The 13,101-nt window shown below is 43.1% G+C and overlaps 1 protein-coding gene and 1 long non-coding RNA gene across 4 annotated transcripts in view; one reads left to right on the top strand and one right to left on the bottom strand.

Annotated features, from left to right (window-relative positions):
* Positions 1 to 1,719, top strand: part of LOC128099931 (uncharacterized) — a 51,608-nt gene extending 49,889 nt beyond the window's left edge. For both annotated transcript variants that reach the window (XR_008214607.1, XR_008214606.1), the window contains one exon: positions 348 to 1,719. This is a non-coding gene — a long non-coding RNA (uncharacterized LOC128099931). The remainder of the gene's footprint in view (positions 1 to 347) is intronic.
* The window catches only part of Exoc4 (exocyst complex component 4), a 768,512-nt gene that overhangs the window by 2,729 nt on the left and 752,682 nt on the right, over positions 1 to 13,101 (bottom strand). The window lies entirely within an intron of this gene.

The raw sequence follows: 13,101 nt of genomic DNA, 5'->3' as shown, positions 1-13,101 counted from the left end.
ACATTTTTTGGAGGAAGGAAGCCATCCTTGGGTATAGGAATGTATTTCAAGAGCTTTACAATTGCTGTTTCACTGGGGGTGTGGTCAGGAAGAGTTCTGGTGTCTCCACTAGCTTTTCTTTTCAACTCATAGTCTATTAGAGCAGGAGAAAGATGCCCTTGAAGTACTAAGAAGGGGAGGGATGAACCTGCTTGTTTCAGATGGGCAACTTCATGAGTGTCCTGGGAGCACAGGTTGGCTGTCATGTAGAGACTCCCTGAACATTAGTGTTCTGTTGTGGTTTCAAATGAGGACTTATTTCAGCCTCATGAGACCTGCTATGGCATGACTGTGAAATGTTCCCACAGGTTCATGTATCGGAACACTTTATCCCCAGACGCTGGCATTTTGGTAGGCTGTGAAAGTCTGACTGCAAGAGCCAGCTGGCAGATGCAGGACACTAGCGGCGGGCCTATGAGGGCTGCAGACTGGCTCGGCGGCTTCCCAACACTCTCTGCTTCATGACCATGGAGATGCGAAGAGGCGGCAGCTGTAAGCTCTCACTGCCCAGACTGAACAGCCATGCCTTCCCACTAGGAGAGACTGCGTCCCTTTCACCTGTGAGTCCAAATACACCTGTGGTGGTATTGTGTTCCCCAAAATATTGTGTTCCCCAAAATATTGTGTACCTTAATAAACTTATCTGGGGTCAGAGAACAGAAAAGCCACAAGATACTTAGGCTAGAAAATGTTAGCACACGCCTTTAATCCTAGCATTCCAGAGACAGAAATCCCTCTGGATCCCTGTGAGTTCAAGGCCGCATTGGAAACAGCCAGGCATGGTGACTCACGCCTTTAATCCCAGAAAGCAGCCTTTAATCCCAGGGAGTGGTGGTAGAAAGCAGAAAGGTTTATAAGGCGTGAGGACCAGAAACTAGAAGCATTTGGCCTGGTTAAGCATTTGGCTGGTTAAGCATTCAGGCTTCTAGCAGCAGTTCAGCTGAGAGCCATTGGGATGAGGACACAGAAGCTTCCAGTCTGAGGAAACAGGACCAGCTGAGGAATTGGCAAGGTGAGATAGCTGTGGCTTGTTCTGTCTCTCTGATCATCCAGTGTTCACCCCAATAACTGGCTTCAGGTTTGATTTTATTAATAAGAACTTTTAAGACTCATGCTATATACACCCTTCCTGTTTTAGGGTGCTTCTGTCCAGTATTCGGTCACCACCAGAAAAGCAATGAACACACAATGGGCATTTAGAAAGCACGGGCCAAGCTTATCCTTGGATGTGCACAGAAGTACCTCAGATGGAAGAGGAGGAGAAAGTTACTTGGAGGAGTCTGGGAAAATGGTATCATCAATAATCAAGAAACCCTTTGAGGTTGCATGTTTGGCATAAAGTCAATGAGCTTTATATTATACTCCTCAATGTATCTGCTATAATTAAAAATACTTTACTGAAAAAATTATGCTGTAGGAAGATACTTCATACTATCCTACAGCAACATACGCTCAGTGGCACACAGTAGCTTCCTCCCTGACACTTTCCTTATTTTATGAATTAAGAATCTATGCTATATAGTTCTGTTTCTCTTAGATGCATAGCTGTGAGAAGAAGCTGTCTGTTTAGGAAACAGACATCCATTTTAAATATTGCTCAAGAAGAAGACATGTACAAGTTTAGACTTATCAAATGGAGTAAGGCCTTTGTGAAATCTGGACTTTCTAGCCTATATGTTCCCAAACTTCAGAGTGCTTCACTGGGATCCCCCCCCCCCCCCCTTCCAGGGTCATGAGAATGGAGTACAGGAGCCTCACACCCTGGCACCGGAACTGTCAAAGGTTCCAAGCCACTCCACCTCCAGGATCCCCAGGACCGAGAAGCAGGGGCTGTTACAGAGGCAGTAAATGGTTTATAATACTTTTCACTGAGATTAAGCCAAAAGAATTGGAGTTCTTTGCATTATGATATTGATATTTTCATCATTTATCTTAAAAAGCAACACCGAGCCCATCAGCCCAGATGAAATTGGATTTCTTTTGAAAAGTCTGATGAATTGTTTCCAGGGAGACTGGTTTTCCGCAGAGACTGCCATTCCACCCTGGGAGCAAACAAGACAAAGGCGCCCAGATCTCTAGCCCTGGACCTTCCAGTGTGATGAGTGGCGAAGGGCACACCACTAAAGTACTTAATGTTTCAATCTCCTCTGTGCATTGACGACCTTTATGAGCCCCAGAATGACACTGCGAAGGCAAGGGAGAGACTAAAGGAGTTCTCAGGAGCCTCAGATGAACAGGGCACCAGGATTGCAAAGCTGAGTTATTAAATAAAATTGACAGCTAACTGATGGCATATTTTCTATAGTTAGGGGGAAATTCCCTATAACCATGATGATATATTAGATCATAAAGAAACATAAATATTTAACGACAGAATGAAATCCATTTATCTTTCAGAAAGCCACCTTACCCAGTAGCGAAGACTAATAAATGGGCAGAACAGCTGACAGAGAGGTGGGAAGGTGCTACAAGATGCCCTAAAGAGGAAGTGGGAACATGCCCCACAACTACACAATTAAAATGAGCTTCCATGATAAACATTGACAGATTGAAATGAAATCATGTAACCCAACAGTAATAAATAATTGATGGGTACGTACTGAGACTTCAGGAAAATAAAAGCATGGTTTTTTATCATCAAGCATTAAAACAGCAGCCATGGCTTCCAGGGTACCCCAGCTTACAGCAGATGGCATTGTATGTGGCTGCCTGGGTTGCATTAGTGAACACACATGTTCTGTAGATGTTTTCCAGCTCAGGACTCATAGAGGGAGTCTCTTTATAAGACCCTTAACATTTAGAGGCCAGCTGCTAGCTGTGGACTGAATAGCCTATTCTGAGGACCAAAGGAGTTTGGCATCATCCTGGTGACTGGAACATTCTGTGACCAAGCGTGTTCCTTCCCATGGTTCCTCTTGCTCTTTGCTGTGTGCCTTTTGGTAGCACTTCCCAAAGTATCATGAGTAGACATGGTGTATTAATGGCTTTTCTGATGGTGTGATAAGATATCATGACCCAGATTGACACGTGGAGGAAGACTTTATTTTGGCATATGGTTCTGTTGTGAAGCCACACTACATTTTTCGTGCATGCAGTCAGGCATGTGTGTATGTACAAACTGCTTGAACCTTTTGCTTTTAGCATTAGAACTCTTCTGACTTCCTTTAAAAGCCCTTTATACATTTACACACAGGATCAGGAAGAATTTTGTCCACACCTGTCCACCCCTCCTCTGACAAGCTCAGTTCATGTCTCCATTGTGACCTGAGGCTACTACAAATGGTTATGGGTTTCCTGTAGGAAACTGGGGGAAGAATGCCACCCCCCACCCCCCAAAGCCATCTCTTCCACCACAGCAACTATCCTGTGCCTACAGTCTTTCACAGCAGGTGTGTGTGCAGGTGACAGACAGCAAGACCCTGCTGGGGGCTGGCCTAAATCCCTGGGTATACTTTTACTGTCTGCCTTCTTTCACTTGGTGGAATTCAGAGTACAAGATTCATTTCTAAATGGCTTTTAAATAGTTACCCTGGGCATCTGGGGGCATTAGTGCCAGTACCCCCAGGCCAAATTCTCTCTATAAAATAACATAGTATTTGCATAAAACTTGCACAGTCCTCCTGTACATTTTAATTTTTTGAGACAGGGTCTCACTATGTAGCCCTAGCTGGCCTCAAATTCACGGAGTTCCTCCTGCCTCTGCTTCTCAAGAGCTGGGATTAAAGGTGTGTGCCACCATGCCCGGCTCTTCCATACATTTAAAATCTTGTCTGGATTACATACTCAGCACAATTCGAACACACTGCAGACAGTTGTTATACTACAGGTTTGAGAATAATGTTAACAAAGTCTGCACATATTGTTTTCCTGGATACTTGGGTCTTTGGTTGGCTAAAACCACAGAAGGCAGAATCTGTGGATAAGAACCTGCACATAAAGATGGGTAAATGCACACAGCTATGGGTTCCTGCTGTGCTCTGGAGCTGTATTTATTGTAGTAATATTAGCAATGTTTAATTTGTACATGCATCTGTGTATCCAACCTTCTGAAATGGGCATCACAATTCACACTGTACACAGAAGCAACTCAGCTGCAGAACATGAGTGCTTTGTCTCAGATCTCAAACTAAAGGATTTTAAGACCTACACGTCCCCCAGAGCCAAGGTAATATACAGAGCTGAAACTGTAGAAAGCAAAGGTACTAGCTGCAAAGAGTGTCTGTATAGCTAATTACACTGAGCTACACTTTCGGATAACTGAAGAAAATGATCAGACTGACTGACTCCAGCTATGTCTGCCGGTGAAGTGGAGTGAGCCTGCACTGCGGCAGTTCACACTTTGTTTAGACAAACCTCACGGTTACACCTGACTAGCTAGCTCTCTGTGGATATGGAATTCAGGGCTCCAAACTTAAACTTCAGCATTTAACTTAGGACTTTTTCATTTTATTACCTACTTTATTTTTCCCTGTTTTTCTGTCCAAGGAGGTAATGGATGAGGTAAGCATTCTCTTTAAAAGTTGGTTGCCTTTCTGATTTATTACTTCCCTTAGGATAATCACGTGTTTTCAGTGTGGTGCTTTAGAAAGGGGAATTCTCATACATTGTTGGCAGAGATGGAAATTAGTACAGCCATTATGGAAGACAGTAGATAGGGAGAGTTTTTAAAACACACAGAACTCTGTATGACCCAGCAGGCCACTCTGGGCTCTATATCCAAAGGGAACAAAGTCACTACATCAAAGAGATACCTGCACTTTCTTCTTTGTTGCAGCAGTATGCACAAGAGGCACGATACAGAATTGCTTACAGTGTCTGCTCCTGAATGTGTGAATAAGGAAAGGGCGGTGTATATGCCTAACAGGCTGTTACATAAAGAAAGAAGGAGATGCTGACCTGAAAAGCTGACCCGAATCTAACAGTATTGACCGTAGCTCTCTGAATTATCTTTAGGTGGGGATAGTGAGAGGGCTCAGTAGGTAAAACGGTGCTTGCTGCCAACCCTGGTGACCAGAGTTGAATTCCTGGGGCCCACATGGTGGGAAGGAAGAACTGGCGTCTACTAGCTGTCCTTTGATCTCTACATGTACACTGTGGCTAAGTGTGTGCACGTTGGGTATTGCTTTTCTAAAACGTTTAGAATCGGAACTGTGTTGCCTCAGGTGATTTCAGACTGGGAACTATATGCACATACATAGTGAGGTATCTTCGCGATGGGACTTGAGCTTAGATTCACATGTTTCCTACACATCTGTTATGGTGTGGCTTACAGCGCGAGGCTCTCTCGGAAGGCTCCTCTGTAAGAAGGCAGCACTGGGATGGTGGGCTCTTTAAGAGCCAGGGTCTAGTGGCAGGTTCTTGGGTCCCCGGTGGTCCTGCCTTGTGAAGGGACTGCTGGTTTGGGAACACAGTCCTTACAAAAACCAGGGCCTGACCTCCAAGTCATTCTTGTTTTTCTGTATCTCGTTGTGATCTCGTTTCTACAGGGACTGCTACCATTGCCATCTGCTGTGAGTGATGGGTCTGAGGGAGTCCTTACCAAAGATGATACAGGCACTGTATTTGAACTTGTAAAATGAAGCTCTTGTCCTCATTAGCAACTTGCCTCAAGTATTTCATTAGAGTAATGAAAAGCTGGCTCTTTGCAGAAGGCAATTTTGTGCAATATTTTAGTGAGAATGCATTTTGACTGCAACCCCTTGTACAAGGTTAGAGGTGGAGTTTTCCACTTGTGGCATCTGGTTAGTACCCATAAGATTTTGGAATTTAGAAAATTTTAGGTTTCAGATTTCAGATTAGAGATGTTTAACCTGCAACAGGAGTATTTCAAGCACTTTCATAAAGGCACCGTAGTAAAGGGTAACTAAACAATCAGTTGAAACACTGAATTCTTGTTTTCTCAGCCTCCTTAATATTAACTATAATAATAAACACAGAAATGGGAAGAAAGAAGAGAAAGGAACTGATTCATCCATAGACCAGATAATCATCCCATAAATAACTGACAAGGGGCCTCCTACAGTGGGGATACTCACTCAGCAACCAGGCTGAGGTTCTAGTTGTCTTGCAAGCCATCTTAACTGGCCATGTGCCTTTGGACAAATGCTGTCATCTGCTCCCCGTGTGAAAATCTGAGAGGCAATGGCAGGTGCTCTGTAAGCACGGGTGGCATTTTGGGTTTTACACTGGTACAAAGTTCCCTGCTTGGTCCTTTCATATCACGGAGCTGCCATCAGCACCACTGATGCTAACTGTTGCCAAGCAATGGTAGGCATCACATTAGCAGTTGATCTGCAAACACTCCAACAAGTATAATCTTAGCCCAGGTACTTTCCAGACCACTAATAAAGCAGATGATAATCCTGTGTATCAGAAGAATATATTAGTGTATTCAAATACAATATAATTGTTCTTATTTGTCTTCTCCTTCAAAGAGCTTAGAGTTTATTACAGACATGATTGAAATTTTTAATTTGAAATGCAGCGAAGTTATTTCCATTTCAGGAATGAAAAAAAGTAGAGAAAAGCTAAATAAGTTTCAGGCAGTTAATGGCAGGTTTAAACGAGTATTTTATGTTGAGATGGTCTTTAATACTTTCAACAGATTACCCTGCTTTTTGTTTAGGGCATGCTGCTGTAGAATAGATTTTAGAAAAGACTTTGCCCATATTCCCTCAGCTGATGACAGCACATAATCATTCCAGAGGTAGGTACAATTTGGAATTTTATGTTTGCAAAATTTGCTTTGTCTTTTTGGTGGCTTGTTTACTCATTTTTTATTGCTTAAGTGACTGGGGATATAGTTCAGTGGTAGAGCACTTCCTGAAGTGTGATGCCCAAAGCTGGACCCCAGACTCCAAAGCTGGGGAAGGGGTGGGGGTGGACAAGCAGTTACTTATCAGCCTTATTCTGATAACCTCCACACTTTCACAATTCTGGGGTGTCTCTCCTGGAGACTTCAAAAGTTCACGCCAGCTGTGTTCACCCCTCCTCTCAGGAGGGTACCTCATCTCAGCACTTCTGATGGGCAGCTGCAGCCAGAGCTTTATTTCTCTTCAGAAAATGCAGTTCTTACAGCAAAGGAATTCCACTGAGTCCACCCATCCCTGTCACTGCTGAGATGATGGTAGCATTCCTGTTCCAGTCACTGAGATGGGACAATACCTCCCCATAATCTTAGCTAGCGACTTTGTCCCCACACCACCTTTGGAATACATTCTGAATTTATAAAATCCCACGTCACTCTGGACTGCATCGGATAATTTTTTAAATTAAGGTTTCTACAACAGGGCTAGAGGACAATCTGTATTTTAAATTCAGTACAATTAAAACTGTGTCTCTTTGGTCTGGCACTGCCTTTGGTCAAAGCCCATTTATATGAATAATTATTTACTACATTAAGAAGTCAGCTCAAGTCCTTCTCCCATTCTGAAGGTTTTAATAAATATTGATCAGGACCATTTTTTGTTTGCACTTGCCAAAGCAATTCTGATGGATTCATCGTCTGATGTTATCAAATAATGAAATATGAAAGAGTGAATAGAATTACCCTCTTGTTCTGTGATTTTTTATTTAGGTCCTTCATTTTACTTTCATAATTGTGTTTGTCTCATACTTCTGTAAATGTTCTTTTGATTATCAAAAGGTGAGCCTGGGTTAAGGAGAGCTGTGCTGTGCTGAATAGCAGTTTAGAGTCTTTTCAATTAAAATAGTTTATCGGATAGCACTTTGGAGAGTTTTCAATTTTAAAAAATAATTTGTCTAATATCACAGGTTGAAAAAAAGGCACATAGCATATTGCCCTCTGGCAGTCACAAAGCTACAGACTGTTTACTAATTAGTAAGAAAATCTTAAATTGTGTATTATCTATATTTCATAGACTAGAAATCTGGAGGCAACTGCTCGTGTAAGCTGAAAAATAATTCAGAGGCCCCATGGCTTTTTCATCTTTAAGTAAAGCAACGGAAGTACTAACTTTTCAAAGATAATGCAAAGTGCTGCTTCAAAGGGAGAATGGACCTTGTTACCACTGCTGAGAAGTCCAGTAATGCTACAAATGACAGCATCTCATAGAACAAAAGCATGGTCCTAGGCTTCCAGGAGCTTCTTTTATTTGCTCTTTAAAACTAACATCTATCTAGGCCTAGGTCAAAGGTATCCATGGCAGAAGTCAATGTTTAAATTTAAAGTCAAGCCAAGCCAGGGCTTGCTAGTCTACCTGTTGGCCTGGGCCATTCCTCATGTACTGATCTTGGGAAATGATAGAAGGATTAGAGGGCCATAGACAAGAGACAAAAACCAGGGCTTAATGTCAAGTAATTATTAATATTAAGGATGGGGTAGAGAAGTGAGTGGATTAATGAGCTTAGTTTCTGCATCTATCTACCCATCTGTCCATCCGTCCATTTGTCCATCTACCCACCTATCTACTATAGTGCTGGGGACTAAACCCAGAGCCTCTCATGCATTCTAGGCAAGGGCTGTACTGCTGAGCTATGTATAGCAAGCTTGGTTTCAGAATTTATAATGGGGAGATTCTGCCTACCTGGAACTGTTTGGGAAGAAAGATCGTGGAATTGCATGGGATCTCACGGCTTTGCTCAGAAACCACTCTCATTAGAGCCTTGTGCTGAAGAGACCAAGGTAATGGCTTGATTATAGCAGATGACAGTTATGGCAATTCCATTCCACCTCACAACTGTCAAGACAGACTGGGTGAGGGTAATGGGATGGTCTGCTGCAACCCATTATCACTCTTTTGCTGCTACTCAGCTATCATTTGCTGGACTCTTACAGGACACTCACTCAGCCTTTCATTTCCATTTAGAAATCTGAACACTTGTCAAAATTGTTAGGGGATTTCTCTGCTTTGTTGAAACAAAGACCATCTATTTCATGATTAATAGGTCTCCATTGGAAAAAAAAAATTGGCAGCTGGGTATGGTGGAACACACCAGTAATCGCCCACTTGGGAAGTAGAGGCAGGAGGATCAGTAGTTCTGACTTTCATGAGACCACACACACACACACACACACATACACACACACACACACACACACACACACACACACACACAGAGAGAGAGAGAGAGAGAGAGAGAGAGAGAGAGAGAGAGAGAGAGAGAGAAGAGGGTTACTAGAGGAAACCCAGCCCCCTCTGAAATCCACAATTATTTGAGAAGTGTAAGCATATGCAAATCAGCAGGGTCCCAATAGCAAACACTTGAGGGTGTATTAACTAAACACTTAGGTTATTTATGAAGGAGAGAAAACCTAAATAAACCAAAGCTACAAAATGGGCCACCTGAGATTCAAGGACACGTGACTCAGGATGGATGTCAATTAGGAAAGTAATGGAGTAAAGAGGAGGGAGCTAATGGAAGTATGTACAGTATCCAGCAGGGCTTAATTAAAGACCCAAAGACTCTGACAAATGTGATGGATAGCTGTGGGAACTGTGAATTTGGTGGGTGAAAAGACCACTGTGGGTGATACATATTTGGCTGTCAGCAAACTGTTTGATACAGTGAGTCTAAAAATTGTAACTGGTAAAACGAATGTATTCTGAATGGCTGCCCATGACAGGACACAGGCAGAAAGCCCCACAAAGGGTAATGAGAAATGCAAGCCAACAGCTTTGGAGAAGGAAGGAAGGAAGCATCACTGAGTACTGAGGACACGGCTTCACAACTGGTCTCACTTAATGCCTTAATTAGTGTGCTGCGGGAAGAAAAGGAGCAGGAGAGGGCAAATGTTAGTAAACTGGGCAGGGCTGTGAACGGCAACCAAGAAGTACAAACACATAATGGACTCTAGAGAATTTAGAATCACAACAAAAGGAGGTCCATCTTAGACAGGCCCGCATGACCACGGCAGGAGGAAGTCTAACCTTCGCTTTCAAGGGTTGGCAGGAAGTGAGAGCAGCCCTGGGAACCAGTCTGGCCATGGATGGTGGGGAGACCAGGGCTATAAAAACAAGGACAGTTTTAGGGCAAAGAGGCAATGGCCCTCCTTTCTTTGATGCATTTCGTAGCTCTTTTTCATTTTGTACCACGAGCCACATAGAAGAAGCTCATAAAGGAACATCAAACGGGAGCAAAGGGACAAGGGTAGTCAGTTTCTGTTCATCGGTCAGCCCGTGGATAAGTGAGGTTCCCCTCTCACGGGCCTCATTCTCATCAAAAGATATGCAACTACATATTGACACATCTGTCAGTGTATATGCATACACGGGGTAAGGTCACCGGTAGCCTTGCTTTATCTGGCTTTGGACAATTTGTTAATCTTTCTGTATCTTCTTTTCTTCTTCTCAGTAAGAGAACTAGTACCATGGGCTGAGATGATTAAGAACATGGGTTGGATAAGACTGACTACAGGCAAATGCATGTTAAGAGTCACAGGTTGGGGATAACTTTGAACAGAATGACAATTTTTTTAAAGGCCCTTTCTATACAAAAAGAGTAATGATACTAGGATTTTTCATTGACTCTCTTAAGTCTATATATAAACAAAAGGGCCTTTGATGGGAGGAAATGTATATAGCATTTGCATTTCTTCTATAGAAAGAAGGCAACTGTGAGGAAGTCTGAGCAAACTGTATGCCTTTATTTACCTGCTTAATGCTAACCTATACCTCTAGGACATGTTAAGTCTCAAACTCTGGGACAAATGGCTGAGGTGCCTATTTCACATATCAAAGCAGACCTGGCTGTCAGGTTCTCCCAGCATCCTTCAGTCCCTACTTGTTCCAGGGTATGGCTGGCATATCCTTGCCCTTACCCTAAACTTCTCCAGCTCAGGGTCAGGGCTCCCCTTCCTCCAGCTGCCCTTCTCTATATAATCCAGCCATTTTAGTTAGGTCACTCTCTTGGTCCAGGCTGGTCCTCTTGGTTGGCAGCTCCTCTCCCCTCTTCCTCTCCTACATGGCTCACTCTGGACTCTCGCAGATGTCCCTGCCTCTGTCCATGCTCTTCCTTTTATCTACAATAAACTTTCTCCTCCACCATACCTAGGAGCAGTCACGCCCTTTCCTTTTTATTTCTTTTATTCAGGACACACCCAGTTTTTTTTTCGAAGACCAAAAGTAATTTTAAACTGAAACCTTACTTTTTTTAAGAAATTACCTATTATTTGTGAAGAGCAAAATAGGCATGGAATTGAATACAATTTTGATCAGACTTAAAGATAACCTGGTGACTTCGGAGAGGCCAGCCCAGGGTTACAGGGCTATCTGCCTGGGTGCCCTGTAGACCTTGGCACACAGGAGAGGTTATGTGTGCCCCGCCTACTTTGATGTGACGTCAAGAGATCTCTGATGGCTGAAAGAAAGTTCAGCGACAAAAGCAAGGAGGCAACACAAAGGCTGGGCAGCTGGCTCAGATTAGCAGAAAGGACACAGTGTGTGTGGAGAGCTCTGGAGTGCTGAGCACTGCTTTATTTCCCCTGGGAACCAATGGTAACGAAAGGAGGAAACCCAGGTGGGAAGGGCTGGGAAGGGCTTGCTCCAAGCCTGAAGAGGGCAGACTGCAAGGCTTGACTGGTATGCACTGATGTGGATGCACACTAACAAACCAGATGAACACTGAGCAAACAGAAAATGCCTGGTTTGAGATACGTAGGAGGGGCCAAAGGGACATTTTTTGGGGGGTAATTTGATATTTAGCACCTGACAATGCTCATTAGGGGATATTCACATCCTAAGATATAATCAAGCTCCATACTTCAGATTTCTGCAATCTGTTCATGTATGTTACATTTCAATAAAAACATGTTCCCAGGGGCTGGGGATACAGCAGGCAGGCACAATGCCTGCTTAGCATATAGGAGGCCAAGAGTCAATCCTTAGCACCAAACGCAACAACAAACATAAAATCCCCAACAACAACCAAACATAATGCCAAACATGGTGGCACACTCCTCTAATCTCAGCATATGGGAAGATGACAGCAGAAGAATTAGGAGTTCAAGGTCATCCTCGGCTTCACTGTAAGTTCAAGGCCAGCCTGGGTTATATCAGGAGGCACTGTTTCAAAACAAAACAACACCCACCCCTTCTCCATAAAACAAACAAACAGCACAGACCCACAATCAACCAAACACAAACACAGCGGTGGGGGTGATTCAGGGTTAGAATGCTTGCCTAGCACACAGGAGCCCTGATCCACCTCCAACTCTGCAAAATCTACAATAAGAACAAAAACCACCTTAGCCTCTTACTCCCTATGCTCTGCCCCCACAAACAAACAACACAAACCAGAAAGGAAAGAGAAAGGTCAGGTGTCGGGGTGGGTCCCTGGATACACTTTTTAACTCTGTCAGTTTCATACTGGAACTTTAAGAAATGCTAATGTTTTGAACTTTGAAAGTGCGATGCTAATTGAAAGCAGCTAGCTGTAAAAGACCACTTATTGCATAATTCCATTTGTATGATATGTCCAGAGGAGACAGAAAGTAATTAGTGGTTGCCAGGGGTAGGGTTTGCAGAGGAATGAAGAGTGATTGCTAATGGATACAGGGTTTCTTTGTGGGGCAATGAAAATATTCTAAAATTAGCCAGTGATGATGGCTGCACAGCTCTGGCTACACTAAAAACCAGTGAATTACACACTTTAAAAGGGTTAATATTTATGGCATGTAAATTATTACTCAATAAAGCTATTACAAAAATGCAAATTTTATGAACTCCAACCTTGACTTAAGTACACAGAAGACATTAGTCCGCAGCCAATACTGCTGCGAGGATTCACCCATTAATCAGGACATTGGCTGCAGCTCGGTGCTTCCCTTTGGTAATTGCAGCAGTGACAGATGTGGAAACACTTTCACTAAGTGCCCCTGAAATGCACGGAAGCCATTTCTCAGGACTCCACACTGTTGTGGGTTAAGTGACTGGTAGTCTTGTGCACTGCTGTTCTCAAGAAAACTTTATGGTAACAAATAATGGATAACCCTTACTAGAAAAATGGGTGTGAACTGGGACAGTTCTGTGTGTATAATTACAGAGTAATAGAAACATAATTGAGCCAAAGATGCAGTAATGATTGTCTTAATGTTCATAATTA

The sequence above is a fragment of the Peromyscus californicus genome, unplaced genomic scaffold (genome assembly GCF_007827085.1).
Source record: "Peromyscus californicus insignis strain IS unplaced genomic scaffold, ASM782708v3 Scaffold_6__1_contigs__length_162567912, whole genome shotgun sequence".
Lineage (NCBI taxonomy): Eukaryota > Metazoa > Chordata > Mammalia > Rodentia > Cricetidae > Peromyscus > Peromyscus californicus.
The sequence above is the reverse complement of the archived record's forward strand: the minus strand, read 5'-3'. Positions and strand labels throughout refer to the sequence as shown.